Source organism: Pipistrellus hanaki (assembly GCF_964339955.1).
Source record: "Pipistrellus hanaki genome assembly, chromosome: 1".
In the NCBI taxonomy this organism is placed as follows: Eukaryota; Metazoa; Chordata; class Mammalia; order Chiroptera; family Vespertilionidae; genus Pipistrellus; species Pipistrellus hanaki.
Genome location: NC_140503.1, coordinates 46,222,066 through 46,240,416, shown reverse-complemented (window position 1 = coordinate 46,240,416; position 18,351 = coordinate 46,222,066).

Here is an 18,351-nt window from a genome sequence, read left to right as displayed (position 1 = left end):
TAAACAATTTCTTGTGCTGTCAAAGTAGAGAAGGGGATCTAGAAATCTAATTGCTCCTTAGACTTTCAATTCAAGATCCTTAATTTTAACCTCTTCATCCCAATTCTTGAAGTAAATAGTGGGATCAACTCCTGAGTCTTTTGGGATTCTGTGAAATCAGATGTATTCTTGCCAACTTCCTTTGAAAGTTCAGAATTCATATTCTAGGACTGCTAAGTTGTTATGCCTTGCCTAAGTGCCTTCCAGTGTCCAGAATTCTATTGCTCTCTGATTATCCCTGTATGTGTCTCCAGATTACTTTTGATATCAATTCCACTTCATTCTAACTATTTTTTTCCTAGATAGCCTCCATACACTTTATTTTTACTATTTTTTAGGTATTAATAGTTTTTTTCAAAGATATTTTCAAATTATTTTGTATGTGATATGATAGTGTTTTTTTAAAAATATATTTTTTATTTTTTACAGAGAGGAAAGGAAAGGGATAAAGAGTTAGAAACATTGATGAGAGAGAAACATTAATCAGCTGTCTCCTGTACACCCCCTAGTAGGGATGTTCCCACAACCAAGGTATACATGCTCTTGACCAGAATCGAACCTGGGACCCTATAGTCTGCAGGCTGACACTCTATCCACTGAGACAAACCAGTCAGGGCTGTTTTTGTTTGTTTGTTTTTTGTTTTGTTTGTTTTTTGTTTTTTTTTAATTTGATGATAACTCTCCTAAAATCTTCTCTTTGTTTTTTTTATTTGTCCAGTTGTATCTAATACACTTCTTATATGTAGGACTTGATGCCTATAGGTAATTATGTACTCACTGTGGGGCCCAAGGAGATGCAGTGGAAATGGTGCTAGGGATGGTCCAGTGGTCTAGGCTGTTATGGGAGGGTAGAAGAAGACAAAATCCCAAGGGAAAGTGTCTAAGGAGGGAAAAGTCTAGGATCATAGGATTCTTTCCCAAGCAGCTCTTCCTGGGGAAGAAGGTGGTAGGAGCCAAGAAAACCTGAGCTCAGAAGCAAGGCTGGAGATGAAATGGTTCAGGATGAGATTCAAATAAAGAACTCAGGGTGTTATTTTTATTGGGTTCTGGCTGGGAAACTTGCAATGGGTTGACTAATTTAAAGCAATAGAGCTGAATCAGGTAATAATTACATTAACATAGTTTGAAATAGATCTATTCCCATAGGCTAGAAAAGGAATGCAGAGCCTGAGAGGGTGAATGACTTGCTGAAGGTGCCACAACAAGTGAGCTGCAGAGCTGCTGACAGAATACAGCCCCAGGATTCTTAGCTCCACATTCTTGTACTCTTTCATCTTGCTTTTCACCTGTATTTCTTTGGGATATACATGCCAATGGAACTCTGATTTACTAAGATCCTCATCTGAGAGCCACTGTCTTTTGCCCCATTGAGTTGCCAAAGCAAAGGGGTTACAATCAAGGCCCAGGGTCATCCATCTGAAATCTGTGACGATACAGACATGCTCCCTGAAATTCTGATGCCTGACATCTGTCAACAGAGGCCTGCCTATTTGGAAAATCTAAGGTCGCTTATATATGACAGAGATCAGTTTAGCATACAGCAAACACACACACACACACACACACACACACACACACACACACACACACACACTCTCCCTGTGTTAACTGCTCCTCCGAGCAGCCAGTATAGCCAGACCACGAGAAGCCATAGCTCCCTGCTGGAAAGCCGATGTGCAGGGATGCAGATGTAATGAGGCCTGAGGCGACCATCCTTGGTGCCCTGCAAGCTGGGGAATTCTGCTTTAATAACTCCAGTGGTTGGAGAGATATTAGCTTTAGAGGGCTGACCTCCCTGCCCTGAGTACCCCCTATCCCTTAGTTATCTGGGCCTTGGGATCTTGTTAACATGTGGACCTCTGTGAGGCAGGTCCATTGTATTCCCAAGCACCAACTGAGACCTTCTGATGTCCCCTGTGGGCCTTGGTAGCCTCCAAACACATCACCCTGGGGAGCATTCTGCCTGATCCTGTGGGTGCTTACTGCCCAAAAGGCTTTGTTCTTCCACTCCAAGTCCTGAACTCCAACTCCTCTCTTTCAAGCAGGCCCCTCACTTCAGCTCCACACTTCCAACCAGCATCCTCCATCTTTTAAATCATTATGTTGACAAAGCAGACTTGAAAGAAAAATTATTGATCCCTTTTGGCAAAACACCTTAATGCATTTCTCCTGTTTTCCAAGGGACAGAGAAGAAGCAGCAGGGTCATTTTGCAATCCAATTGTGCCTGGCTAATTAAAAAGAACTTCCTCTGCCTCTTATTGCTAGTTTTTTAGGTTTATACCATTCTCATCCCTCCTTTTTTAAAAACAAACAAACAAACAAACAAACAACCCCCCCCCTCAAAAAAAAAACAACACAGACAAAATACAGCAACCAAAACTTGGACATATATTTAGAAAAAGTATAAAATGAATACCCTAGAACAACATTTGTTTTCTTTAATATATTTCCCTGTCTCTCTTAATTCACATATCTCATATTTTATATATGAATACACATAGTGTAAGACCAACTATACATTATTTTTATTTCATATTCTATTTTAGGATATTTCTTTGTACATAATTTTTCTCAATGATGATGGCTTATTTCTAAAGGAAAGAGTCAATTTATTCTATTCACACCATTCTGCTACCTGTAGTTGTACTGGATGCTTATATAGCATCTGATCCTCATGTTGGATTTTCAAAATGAGGAAATGAAAAGGAAAACAAGGGAAAGCATCAGAGGCTGATAATTGCATATCAAAACCTGAGCACTAAGACTTCTGTGCTGGGTCTATGGAATCAGAGTTTAGGGTTAACCAGAGACAAAAGAATGGGCAGCCTGAGAGCCTGAAGTTAGCAAGACAAAGACCCTGAGGGTTCAAACAAAGGGGCCAGAATTACATATGATCAGGCATCCTTCCATAAGAGCATTTGATGTTTGTTCTCCCACTCATTTTTGCTGTATTTGGGTGCTCCTGAGTTACTAGGGACAGGGGAGTTTAACAAGTGCTACTTTGGGTCAGAAAACTGGGATTATAAAGCATGGGGTTATAAAGATATGCCCTGGAATAACAAGTTCATGCCAGGCCCATAATGTCTCCCTGGGGACCTGGCCACTAATAGTCCCTACTAAAAGAGGGAGACTAAGGAGTCATAATTGCACTGGATCAGGAGCAGACACTCCACTCAAAGGCAATCTAGAGTCTGCCCTGTAAAAGCAAACTAGGACAATCTGATTTATCTGTAAGGAATTTTGCCATTTGGAGACTGAGAGGCTGTTGCCAGCTAGTGAGGCCTAACTGTATAAGAATAGCCATGGAGTAGAGGGACTTGTCAGCCATGATGTAGCACATGAGATGAGGTTACAAGGAAATTGCCACTAACCCTGGTAGAAATAAAAACAGAGCAGAAGTCCTCATGAAAGAAAGATTGATAGAGAAGAAAAGTTGATCACCAAAGATAGGCCACTTTGTAACTTTGCTATTATTCACTTCTTCAACTTTTCCTGGGTTAGTATACACATGTATCTTTTCATTTAATCTTTTCTTTTTCCATCCAAGAGACACCCAAGCAAATCTCTATTCCTTCCAACTAAAAGATTACTGTCTGAAAGATACTAACAATGAAGTTTCAATACAGAAGAAATTCCTCAGAGATCCCCATATGAGGTTGCATTTAAGTCACATCTCCAATGTGTAAAAAAATTGGCAAGAAAAACGGAAAGGGCTGCCTGCCTACCTTTACAGGAAGACAAATCAATTAAAGAGTGAGATACAGTATGCCTTTTGCCTTCAAGGTCAGGCCTTGACTCACTAGAACCTTGGCAAAGTCTTGCAGTCTGGAGAGAGTAAGAAATCATCCCTGTGGATGACAGACTTTTGAGCAGATGGTTAGTAAATCAAGATCCTCATGTAAAATGTTGATGCTTTTTAGCCTAGGAAGAGGCGGGTGAAATATTACCAAGTTAATCATGCAGAGTAAACCACTGGTCACTGTCTTAAGGAAAAAGACCATTCAGTGAGATATGAAATTCTAATTGCACCAAGCAGAACCATGAAACCAGTTAGAGCCCCATGGCCTGTGGGATGAAAGAAAATTATAATTGAAGCAATATCATTAGTTTTTACCGAAGTGTTTACATAAGGGACTCCTTATTTTGGTGAAAGGGTTATGTATCCTGGGTGTACATAAGGAAGAGAGCACCCTACCTTAGGACTGGTCTCATTAGATTTGTATTATGAAACTCCCAATTACGATGATGGGTAGGTTCTCCAAAGAACCACAGTAATCCTATATAATAAAAACTTAATATGTTAAGTGTCCAGTGGTCCGGTCGGCTGTTCAACCAATTAAAGTGTAAAATGCTAATGATATGCTAAGGTCGCTCAACCACTCATAATGTGCACTGACCACCAGGGGGCAGGCAGTCAACTGGTTGACAGTAGCTATGAGCACTAACCACCAGGGGGCAGATGCTCAATGCAGGTACTGTCCCCTCATGGTCAGTGCGCTCCCACAGGGGGAGTGCAGCTCAGCCAGAAGCCAGGCTCAAGGCCAGAGAGTGCATCAGTGGTGGCTGGAGTCTCTCCCGCCTCCACGGCAGCGCTAAGGATGTCTGACTGCCAGCTTAGGCCCAGGAGGAGCTGGACTGGGACACAGGCTAGGCTGAGGGGCCCCCTGATGCATGAATTTCATGCACTAGGCCTCTAGTCATAATATAGTAGGAAGAGCTATATCCAAATAGCAAATCTGTGGGTGTGACCTGTGGGTTGTGAGTCAATCAATTCCCCTTTCTTTGTCCATCAAATGGGACTCATAATTCCTACTTTTTAGGGTAGGATACTGTCCTAGTGGGTTTCCTCTTATGGTGGAATTAAGCAAGAGATCCTGACTAATTCTTCTTGGAGAGAAGCCCCAATGGCAGATGCCCACAGTCTGAGGAGCTCTAGACTCTTAGATACAGTGTCTGGCCCATAGATATTCACTGTCTAGGTGTTGTGGTCTACAGATGGTCCACAATACCCAATGTCCTCTATGCAAAGTCCACAGTCAACTGTCTCAAGTTTAGAAACTGTCATATTAATACTTTTAAATTTCCCTACAAGCCGAAATCGGTTTGGCTCAGTGGTAGAGTGTCGGTCTGCGGACTGAAAGGTCCCAGGTTCAATTGTGGTCAAAGGCATGTACCTGCGTTGTGGGCACATCCCCAGTAGGGGGTGTGCAAGAGGCAGCTGGTCGATGTTTCTCTCTCATCGACGTTTCTAGCTCTCTATCTCTCTCCCTTCCTCTCTGTAAAAAATCAATAAAATATATATTTTTAAAAATTTCCCTACAAGTCATTTTGCCATATATAATTTCATTCACCCTCACAGGAGGGTGTGTGTGATAATTTTTGTTTAACAGATTAAAGCACTGAGGCTCTGAATGGTGAGGCACATTGTCTGAGGTGGTCCAACACACAAGTGGTAGAGCTAGGACCTGAACCACTCATCAGATTACAGTGTGCACATGCTTCCCAAAACCCCACTGAAATTCTGCCAAGTGGGCTGGTGGCATGGCATTTCTCCATCAGCTAATGCAGGCGGCCTGGACTGCTGTCCTCACAGTTTGTCCTAGGTCAGTGCTTCTCAAATGCTAATGTGCATACAAATCACACGGGTCTCTTGTAAAACAACAGGTGTAGATGCAGTGGGTCTGGAGTGAGGCCTGAGATGCAATTGCCCAAGTGGTACTGATGCTACTGGTTTGTTGACCACACTTTGAGTAGCATAATTCTAGATGACACCCAACATTTCCAAATTATTCACTGTATTATGAATAGGACCTGTTCTCAAAGCTTAGTATCTTCTTCAATTCTCTCACTAAGTATTGAATGGCCAGATCTGTGAAGCATTCCCAAGTAGTTCATAATGAAATTAAAACCAGACTGACATCCCTAATACTCTCCAGTTATTATCTAGTATATACCATTAGAGTAATTGTGTGGGAGAGCTTGAGTGTTGAAGCTAAAATAATAATCTCACCAGGGCCCATTTAAAGCTACAGGCAACACTTGTTTAGTAAGGTAAGGAAATATAGGGAACATGGAGTGAAGGAAGTAGTTGTAATAATAGCAGCCACCATTAATTGAATATATTTTATGTTTTAAGTTCTTATACATGTTATGGGTAATTATTACAGCAGTTCAGCAAGAAAGACACTATAATAAAATTTTAGTTATCCATATTCTACTTTGATTGATAAAGTAATTTAAATGTCCAAGAATATCTAACATAGGACAAGAGAGCACAAGTTTAAAGAAGAAAAATCTGGGTACAAACTAAGTAGAGCCAGGAAAGTGGCTCTCAATGAGCACACGAGGGCTGCATGCCTGCCAGGGATTACCCATATGTGGTTCTCAACTTTCCAGAAGCCAACAAGAAAAGAGAAATCTGGTCAGTTGGACAACGAATGGTGATCATGTAATTAAGAAACCAAATGCTTTTCAAAGAAAGCAAACCTTTCTTCACACTCAGACCATGCAAATATATCTCCTGTGGCCTTTCCTACAAAGGATATGGTTTGTTGTAATAAACGACTTTCGCAGCAGTTACTCACAATGGGCCGAAGGATGGCTTTCATAGGGTTATGTTTACAATGATCCCCAGTGCCTCAAAACCAATAATTCAGAAATGCAGTCCTTCTAGAACTCATGTGACATGGTCTAATACCTAGCATTTAGAAACTCTGGCTTTATTTATAACTTTATCTTGGATAATTTGGAGAAATACAATGGTTGTGTGTCCTTCAATAAGTCATCAGCTTTGGAAGATGTTAAGTAACAGTGATTTAGAGATTGTTTAAACAGAGGGGATTTTTAATTGAATGGAGACCCAAATGAAACTCGGGCACAGTTGCTTAAGAAGGACACAACTTGAGTAAAAACCTCCACCCCAACTCTGTGGTGAATAAGCTTCTCTAAATCTAGAGAATCTAGAAACTTGAATCTAGATAACTGAAGTTTTAAGTTATACTTCATATAACCAGGATAAAATAGTTTCAGCCTGAACAAATTTCACATTGGCTGAAAGAAAATCTCAATAAAGCATCTGCAGAATAGTTATATTTCGGTAATGTTATTTTTTCTAGTGTAGTTATTTATGAAGCATTCCATTCACCCATCCATTCATTAATCCATCCATTCATCTATTTATTGAGTCAATAGATATTTTGGGACACCTGCATGTACTAAGCAGACTTTTGCTAATAAAACACAGGATCACTGCCCAAATGGAGGTAGAAGTCTAGTGTGGGAGACCCAACAATCACATAACCATCTAATCCCCCCCACACACAAAAATCTTCATGCCCAAGATATTAAGATTCTCCACTTTTACAACCATTCAATGTAAACTTAATGTCTTCTATCTCTTGGGTAACATATTGAGGATATGGGAGTAAATGACACCTAAACAAATGCATAATTACACAAGATGTTAAGTGCTAGAAGGAAAATAACAGTGTGTCTATGAGAGAAAATTAGGGGGGTAGGCTGGGGATGGTACACAAGCGGATGGGCAGGGAAGATGTCTCCAAGGAGGTGATGTTCAAATGAGACTGCAAAATGAGAAGCTGTAATGATGAATGGATCAGGGGAAGAGCATTCTAGTTAAAGAAATAGGCCAAGACAACTAAATGGTCATATATCTTATGGGATTTGTATTTACCATGCATTTATGACTGGAAATGTCAAACAAAACCATAGATTTCAGAGTAATTGATCCATAGCTCTTCCTCTTTGTAATAATTATTCATCAAGGCCAGTTGGACACTTCTTGTATAATATAATTAAACCCTATCATTTAGGTGTGAGACGATGCATGACTTTGCTCTATAGGTGGACACACACATTCTGCTCATTCAAACTGAATGTCAGAGTTTTAAGAAACATATTAAAAACAAGGGACATTCCTTACACTGGGGAATATTATATGGCTTCACTGTGTAGGATTTGAAGCACAGTTTTCCACAGCCTACACCTATGATTTTGCCGCACATCAGGCATTGGAGCTAAATCAGACCAGGGCATCAACTCTAGGCCAACCCTTATTTCTATAGGTTATGGGGCTGAAGAAGGGTGGCAGAAACTCAGATACTGGCATTTTTATTCCTGCCATGGAACACCAGGAAAACCCTGCAGGTTACCTTGACAAGCATGCAACCCTATTCCACCAATTACCACCCAGCAAAAATAATTACATTGTGCCACAATACACTATTCAGTTGCCTACTTTCCCTTGAGACTGGAAGGCCCTGGGGCAGGAAGATTTCCTGCCTACTGATGATACTCCTTTCCCCCGCGCCCCCCCACTAGGTCAGCACTTTCTTTCTGACCATCAGGTCAGATTCCAGCACTTCTCTCTCATAAAACCTCTGCGCCCCTTCCCCCTTCCTCCATCATATTCTTCAGACAAGTGTCTAGCTCTACCTTCTTCTCAGAGCTTGTATCTAAGCTGCTCCATGTGGATAGAAAAATGCAACAGAACTAAATGATTCACTTTAAATTCATGATCTCCAGCTTCAAATGGACACAAAACTGCCCAGCAGGTCTTTCATTTTGCTCTTGTTGACTTACTTCCCTATTCCCTGAGAAGACTATTTGATAACTTCTTTTCTCTCCTGAAACCTCCTCCATTACTTCCTCTATTCTCCGATGATGACTTCTCATTTCATGGGTAAAATTGAAAAATCATCTTCACTTCACCAAACCTGCAATCTTCATGGGGGCCATTTTCTCCTCCTTTGCTCTGGTTAAAATAGAAAAAGTGCTCTGCAGCCTATCAAAGATCATTCCTTCTACATGCACCCTGACCTCATCCCTGCCTGCCCTAATTTATTTGCTCTCTCTTTATACATTATCAGTCTTTCTTTTTCTTACTGGATCAGCCTCACTGATAAAAAAAAATATGGTCTAAATAAATATGTATTTATTAAAAACAAAAGTCTCTTCTAAACCTACATCTCTTTCCATGTACCACCACAGTTTTGTTTTGTTTTTTGTTTTTTAGTTCATAGCCCTTGCAAATAGTTGTCCATACATTGGCTTCCCTCTAACTCTTACCTCACTTCAGACTGGCTTTTGCACTCTTCCACTGCCTGTGATTTCTACTGAAAATGTACATGTCCAATTTTCCAGACCTTCAGGATGTGAAATCAAATGAATGAACTTCAATCTCATCTTAATATCTTAGTAGTAGCCAATCACTCTTTTTATTCTCTGACTCTCATGATACTCATTTTTCTCCTTTTTCTGACTTCCAAATTAGAGTGTTCTTGCTCCCTGAATAATCTCATCCAATCCATTGGCTTATGTTATTTTTTAATATGGTTTTAATTTTTGTCAAAATGAATATATACAGCCTAGTCAGCATGGCTCAGTGATTGAGCATAAACATATGAACCAGGAGGTCATGGTTTGATTCCCAGTCACGGCATATACCCGGGTTGCAAGCTTGATTTCCAGGATGGGGTGTGCAGGAGGCAGCTGATCAATGATTCTCTCTCTTCATTGATATTTCTGTCTCTCTCTCCCTCTTACTTCCTCTGAAATAGATGAGGAATGTATTTTAAAAATGCATAAACACAAAGTTTAAAAAATGGTACTATTAAAAGTCTATTGGTATTATTTTCCAATAGAGAGAATAATAACACATCAGGTTTTAGGACAGTTCCATTTCTTCTCCTGGAGTCCTCCATAGCTTTCTAATCCTCCTGCTTCAGTCCAACCTGGCTCTCCTGCACAGCTGACATCCCAGCACTTTCCTGCACCACTCTCCTATTTAAATCATTCCTGAATCCTTTTCTCTTTCTTGGTTTATAACTTTACTCTGCTGAAGAATATCCTTCAATAGCTTTTTAAGAAAGAATACATCTATTTGAATTTTTGCAATTATGAACACATACTTATTTTATATTAATTCCTTTGATTAATAATTTAGCTAAGAATATAAGTCTATGTTAAAAATCAGAACCATTCAGAATTTTGAAGCAGTGCTCCATTTTCTTCTAATTTTAAGTGTTGCTGTTGAAAGTCCAATGCTATCCTAAATCCTTTTACTTTGTATGTAGTTAGCTTCTTTCTGCAGGAGACTTTTAGGATCTCACTTCTATCTCTGGGTTCCACATTTCACAATACAATGTGTCATGTTATAGGTCTGTTTTCATTCATTGTACTGGGCACTCAAAGGCTCCCTTTAAGCTGACAAAATGTGTCTTTTAATTTGGGGAATTTTTATTGAATCAAATTAGTCCAGGGTTGAGTTTCTTGTATCAATCTTCGAATTGTCTTTTTTTTTCTTGCTTATTATTTATCTTTTTTGTTTCTGTTCTTATTCTATGTTCTACAAGATTACTTCTAGTTCAACTTCCAACTTTTATATTGATTTTAAAATATTGTCAGATCATAAACATCAAAAGTTTTAAAGTTATTGTCTGTTCCCTTAACCCTTGTGCTATGGATATCATGCCATCTCTCATCATTGTGAGAATATAGGTATCACTTCATTTTAGGTTTTTTTTTTTTTCCCCTGTCTTCTCCTTTTCTATTGTGTTTTTGTCTTTTCTTCAATTGGAGATGTTCCTAATATATCTGTTGTTCTTGTTTGCTTATTTGTACTCAAAAGGGAATGAATTGCAAGCTCTGTGATCTTGATGAGGTTTTTATTACAGATTGTACTAATCAAACTAGTGTTGTTATTTTTTCCATTCTCCAAGACTGTTGAGATCTTTTCCTCCTCAGGGGATTTGGACATTAGGATCTTCTGAAAGGTACCCTTTACTCCCTCACACACCCAAACACATTCTTGCCCAAAGCCTTCTTTTCCTTTAGATCTTTGCTTACACATCACTTCCTTAGAATGGCTTTCTCTGGTCATCCTATCTAAATAAAACAGCTCTCCATTATTCTGTTCTGCTTTCTTCCTCTATAATATTTACCACAGTTTAATTTATGTAATTGAAAACTTATGTACTGTGCAATCAAGTATGTCCCTGTCTGTTTCCCATTGTTTAACAACAAGCTATATGTGGGCAAGAACCATTTCTATTTTGTTTAATGGTCTAGCCTCAAGGCTTAGCACTGAAATACACACACTCAACAGATATTTATTCACTTAGTCAATGAATGGGTGGATGAATGGATATGTGAATAGAAATTTTAGGTTTTTGGTCAATCTCTGCTATAAGTAGCACTGTAACCTTAGGCAAGTCACTTAACTTCCCCAAGTTTTATTTAACTCCTTCAGACTTAAAATAACAGTGCTTATGCTGCCTGTAGAGGTATTTATGAGGTACAAATGAAACGACTGATGTAAAGTGCTTAGTAAGAAGACTTATGAGGGATAATAAGAGATTGAATATGACTTACTCTAACTTTTCTTATTTTTTTTCTTCTTTTCATATTGAAACCTCAATTTAACACTTTGGGAATTGTACCTTAATAGCACCATCTAAGTAGTATTGTTATTAAGAGGTGTTTTTTTTTAAGAACCAAATTAACTGAACTCTTAGATGTGATTCAAAGCAGACATGACTTATTCAGTTTCCTGAGCAAATAACGTCATAAAAAGATTCCAGATTCTGGTTCTAGTTCAATGAAGGGAATGGGCAATAGCGGCTCATCTTCTACTTTTAAGTACAAGGAAGGAAGAGATAATAAAAATCCCTGTTCAGAGATGAGGATTCAATCATCCCTCTATTTGTAACAGAATTTTCCCATAATATTTTCCCCAAACTAACCAAAATAAATAATACTCTATTCTAGTAAGAATTGCTAGATAGAAATGTAAATTGATATAATCCTTCTAGAAAACAATTCATTAACACTTATAACATAGCTTAAAGGTATTTATATCTTTTGGTACCATAAATGTTCTTCTGAGAAATTATCCTAGGCTGTAATCCAAAACGTAAGAAAAGCTCTATATTAAAAATGGTTATTTCCAATATTTACTATTTAGAGATGACAAAATATATTTCTAATAACATATTAAAAGTCGAGTAAATTTATGGAGTATATTTGGCAGAACATAATGCAGCCAAAACACTCAAAATTATGAAAGTTATAGAAAAACATGGAGATATGTTAATGATACAGTATAGCAAATTACATATATACATTATAACTAATTGAAATATTTTTTAAAAAGTTTAAATAAACATGACAAAAATGAATTCTATTTAAATGGGGAAATAATTGAGGACTGCTTGGTGTTTTTGAACTTCAGGAAAAGGATATAAAGAAAAAAACATGAAAGAGAAGGAGAAATAGTCTTCAACCAGATGTTGAGCTTCTTAAAACTGACACATCACTCTAACTTTTCTTACACCCCTTTAGAGTTTAACTTGGGCCTGTGCACAGACTAAATACAGGCATGATTATCAAATGCACATCCTGTTATTCTTCCTTAGTTCGGGCTCCATTTCTGAAACTCTTAGTTCTTGAATGCTGCAGGATTGAGCATTATTTAGAAAGCAAGCAGACCTCCTACTTGTAAGAATACCTCATGATAAAGGGAATCAAGACAGAAGTCTCTAATGCAGGTGTCAGAAAACTTTTTCCATAAAATTTTGGAGAGTTAGTATTTTGGACTCTTCAGATCATGAGTTCTCCATTGCAAATGCTCAGTTTTGACTTAGTAGAGTGAAAGAAGCCACAGAAAACTCATAAACAAATAATTGTGTCCCATTAAAATATTATTTATAAACTAGAGGCCTGATACACAAAATTCATGCATGGGGCGGGGGAGGGGGAGGCCTCAGCTCAGCCTGCACCTTCTCTAATCCAGGACCCCTCAGAAGATGTACAACTGACATTCCTCTCACAATTCTGGACCACTGGCTCCTAATTGCTTACCTGCCTGCCTGCCTGGTCATTCCTAACTGCCCCCCCCACCAGCCTGGTCACCCTCACTGCCCCCCTGCCAGCCTGGTCACCCATAAATGCCCCCTGCTGCTGTCCAGGTCACCCCAACTGCACCCTCCTATTGATCTGGCCACTCCTAACTGCCCCCTCCCCCACTGTCCTGGTCACCCTTTACTGACCTCCCTGACAGCCTGGTTTCCTCTCACTGCCCCCCTCCTCCCCCTAATCGCCCTCAACTGCCCCTCATTGGCCTAGTCACCTCTAACTAACCCCTGCCCCCTGCAAGCCTGGTCACCTTACTGCCCCCCTGTCAGCCTGGTCACCCCTAAATGCCCCCCACTGTTAGCCAGGTCACCTCCAACTGCATCCTCCCTGCTGATCTGGCTGCTCCTAACTGCTCCTCCCACTCTGCCATACTTGTCACCCCTTACTGCCCTCCCTGTCAGCCTGGTTGCCCCCAACTGTCCCCTCTGCCAGCCTGTTCTCCCCCAACTGCCCTTTCTGCTGGTCTGGTTGCCCCATGCAGCCTGCTGTTCAGTTTTTGGTTGTCTCTCACTAATCTCCCTGACAGCCTGGTCACCCCACACAGCCTGCTGTTCAGTCATTTGGTCATCTCTTACTACCCCCCTTGCTGGATTGGTTGCTCCACACAGCCTGCTTGTTCAGTAGTTTGGTTGTCCCTCAAAAAGCCCCCTGCCAGCCTGGTCATAGGCAGCCATCTTGTGAGGGTGTGATGATAAATTTGCATATTACCTCTTAATTACATAGGATACAGGTGACAGGCTATCATTTATGGATACATGATATAGTTAACATTTTCTTTTTCATGTGCTTTAAATATATATATATATATATATATATATATGTATATGTATATATATATATGTATATATATATATATATACATATATATATATATATATATATATATATATATATATATATATATATATATATATGTTGATTGATTCCAAAGAGGAAGGGAGAGGGAGACAGAGATAGAAACATTAATGATTAGAGAGAATCATCTATCTTCTGCCTCCTGCACATCCCCCACTGAAGCAGTGGGGACCCATAACCCAGGCATGTGCCCTGACCAGAAATTGAACTGTGACCTCCTGGTTCATAGGTCAACACTCAACCACTGAGCCACACTGGTCGGGCTTCGTGTGCCTCCATTTGTCATCATTATTCAGTTAGGTCCAATAGTTCCTCAACTCTTTTTTAAAAGTATATTTTATTGATTTCTGAGAAGAAGAGAGAGAGAGAGAGAAAGAGAGAGAGAGAGAGAGAGAGAGAGAGATCAATGAAGAGAGATAATCATTGATCAGCTGCCACTTTCAGACTCCCTAGTAGGGATTGAGCCTGCAACTTGGGCATGTGTCCTTGACTGGGATAGAACCTGGGACCCTTCAGTCTGCAGGCTGATGCTCTATCCACTTAGCCAGATAAGCTAGGGCTCCTCATCTCTTTAGACAGCTCCTATTTCCACTGAACTTTAAACCAATTTGGAATTATATCCTCAACACATCTTATAGAGTTTTACTTGTCCTTTTCAAAGTAAAATTGCCCAATCTCCAACATTGGCAACACTAGGAAGCTGGCTTAAAAATGAGAATTTGGGGATCTGGCCCAGATGCACTGAGTCAGAGTCTGTACAGGCTGCTGAGGTGATTCACCTGCATATTGTGTTCTGGGAGTACTATTCTAGAGAACAAATCACCATTGTCTGTAGAGCTATCTGTCATAGCTGTGACACTATGTGGCTCTTTGAAGAAGTTAAATTGGAGAAGCAAGTCAGTGTGTCATTACTTGGTCTTCCTGCTGAATGACCCCTCAACTCATTTTTGTCTCCATTAAAGTTGGCAAAGGGTCTACTGCCTGATGGCAATAACAGGGCCTTTTCTTTTCTTCCCAACATAGGGCGCACCACTCCATCCTGCCAGTGATTGAAGTCAACTGTATATCAATGCTTTCACATTCTCTTCACATGATTCTCCTGGAAGGTACTGGGTCCCAGGGTAAAGCAACATCCAGGTGTGCTCAATAATTCCATGAGGCAAAGATGCAACTCAGTTAGCCATAATTCTGTTCATGGAGCCATTAAGCAGTTTAGAGAGAGGTATTAGAGTTTACAATGCTTGTGCCTAGATTGTGAGGGAGACATATTAGACTGGACCATATGAGACTGCCATTTCTGTAGGTCAAAAAACAGTTGTACATCATCCATGTCATGTGGTTCAACCTGATGATAATACAAATAACTGCTATTATAGCCTAACTGCCGATACTTACTGAACACTTAACCATGAGTCATTCTTTGTTAAACAAATTTCACATATCGTTATTCTGCTTAATTCTCAAAACAACTTTGTAAAGTAAAATTTTATGTTTCTTATTTTAGAGATAGGGAAATAGAAGCTCAGACAAGTTAAATAAATTACCCAAGGCCATGTTGCTAACCTAGGCTTCAGTTTCAAAATCCAGCTTTATTCCACGGAATCACACTACTTTTCTATGACTCACACTCTTTCAAGCTAAAGTCTAAACCCTAGGGCTACAAAAACATTCTGTGTAACATCCTGGCATACATGTGGCACAGCACACCGAGGTAGGCTAAAGGGCATAGGCATCCTCTGTTCGTGGTTCCCTTTTGCCTCTTGGTACCCGCTAGGAAATGAATGCTATCATGGCTGCTTGGGAGCTCCCACTGAAAAGCCCCATCTTTCCTCTGCCAGTGATTCTTAGTGGCTTATTTTCAGTCACACCTCAAAATCACCTGGAGCGCTTGCCAAATACAGATTACTGGGCACAACCTCTAAAATTTCTAATTCAGGTGGTTTGAGGTAAGGCCCCGAAATTTTTAATTTTTACCAACTCCTCAGGTTACTCTGATGCTTCTGTCCCTGAAAACTTTGAGAATCAATGTTACAGACCTTCATCATCCAATCTTCTAGCTCCTTATTGGCATTAAGCTATCCTAGCCCTCTTACCTTCTCATTCACCTTTAAACTAATATGAGAGCCAAAACTGGTTTGGCTCAGTGGATAAAGCGTCGGCCTGCAGACTGAAGAGTCCCAGGTTCGATTCCAGTCAAGGTCATGTACCTTGGTTGCGGGCACATCCCCAGTGGGGGGTGTGCAGGAGGCAGCTGATCAATGTTTCTCTCTCATCAATGTTTCTAACTCTCTATCCCTCTGTCTTCCTCTATGTAAAAACTCAATAAAATATATTTTAATAAATAAATAAATAAACTAATCTGAGATGTTATTCTGACCTAATAAACCCATGGCATGATAATCCTATATAATAAAAGCCTAATATGCAAATCGACCAAATGGCGGAAGACCAGTGGAATGATCAGTTGCTATGATGAGCACTGACCCCAAGGGGGTAGACACTCAATGCCAGGCCAGCTGAGGCAGGTATGAGCAAGGTCCTCTCTGAGGACCTAACCATTGCCCTGCAGAAGGAGGAACTGGCAGTGATGTCAGTGGGGGACAGGGCCAGCAAGTGGGTAGTGCCAGGCCGACCAAAGCTGGTGCCAGTCACCCTACCAGTTGCCCCACAGATCTACCCTGATCACCGGCCAGGCCTAGGGACCCTACCCATGCATGAAGTTCATGCACTGGGCCTCTAGTAATGAATAATAGTAGAGGACTTGCTAAATGCTAAGGAGATCTGCCACACATTTAGATATTGTACATACAAACTGTGCTTGAGTGAGTCCAGGGATGTCTCAGGCTTAGGCACAAAGGCCAGCCAGCTGCCCACAGAATGCAGTGTGCAACCACTGTTGGGATAGATCTTACCCCATTCAGGGGTACAGTTCTTAGGTCAGAGGTACCCTGGTTATGTTTTCTACTTCGGGAGAAGAGGATGTGAAATTTCCCCTATCTCGAGTCCCCTTCCAGTATCCCAGGTTCTTCCTCTTGCTGCTTTGGATTTACCTATAGAAGTCCCAGGGCAGTGTTTCAGCAAGGGGCTAAATAAAAAGAAAACAGTCTCTTGTCACATGATAATTTAAGGGTGTGCACAGTCACTAAGAATCTTGCAATGTGTGAGTAGCTTGGAGTTCTCCAGTGGATAACTACTGAGCTTACACATCTCCAGAGATGATAAGATCTTTTTGCTTCTGATCCAGGAAGCTTTTTTTGGAGTGGCTCTCTGCCATCTGCTTCTCTCTTAAGTTTTCTGTCCCTTGGAATTCTGTCTAGTTTCTCCCAAATGGGAGTTCTCAGGCTGATACATGTTCTTGGACAGCCCCTAGCCCCCAGTCCCTAAAGCAATCCCTGGTCACCACTGGCTTTAGTTCTGCCCATTCCTTCCTTTTGTTGCTTTCACGTCCTGAGCTTGTGTTCTTTTCACCTTCCCATACCTCTGGACAATTGACATAAATATTGTCTGAGCATGATTTTTTTTTCTTCCAGTTTCTCTTGTTTCTCAGGTATTCTTGTACTTCATACCACTAAAACACATTCTGTGTTCTAGGATGGCAAAATTTTAACTCATTCAATACACATATTGAATGCCTCTTTAAAAAATGTTTTAAATTCACTTTTTTCTAATTACAGTTGACATGCAATATAATATTAGTTTCAGGTGTAACAGTGATTAGACATTTATATACCTTATGAAGTGATCACCATGATAAGTCTAGTATCCATCTGGCACCATAAATTGTTATTATGATATTATTGACTCTAATCTCTATGCTGTACATTACCTCCCCATGATTTATTCATATGGTGGCCAGATGGGAGGGGAAAGAAGGATGGGGGAAAAGGCTAAAGGGAACTAAGAAGTACAGACTGCAGTTAGTCAATGAATTTTACATCTCAGATACTATGCTAAGTACTGAGAAGGCAGATGCATATGACATGCATCATTTCTCCTAAATAACATGTTGTATTTCACTACTATCCTGAGTCAATAGACACTAGAAATCAACCTATGAAAAACACTGTTTGTTCTTGTTGTGTTTTGGTATGGGGTCAAATCTGATGCTAAATAATCATGTTGATTACTGCCTGACTCACGGTCAGCCCTTCCTATAAACGAAGTGGGAGTGCCTGAGACAGCATGACTTTAGGGATTCCTTCCACAAATCTTCCCACTCTTTGCTGCTCTGATTGTGGTATAGGTCATGCAGATGTGAGGGATTTAGATTCATATTAACTCAGATTCTGTTTTTTTGTTTTTTTTTATCGCAGTTATCCAAATAGATAGGATATAAGTCTAGACAGCTTTTATGTGAGAGACAAGATGGAGGGTGACGTGAAACTTGGGTGCATGAATCATGGGCTCAAGTGCCAAGAGTAACGGGGCTTCTTAAAGATTCCTTGCCAGCCAAGAGTTATCCTGGGAGTGTTGAGTGTCTGGCAGAAGATGAGGATGAAGACACACTATCGAAACTCTGAACT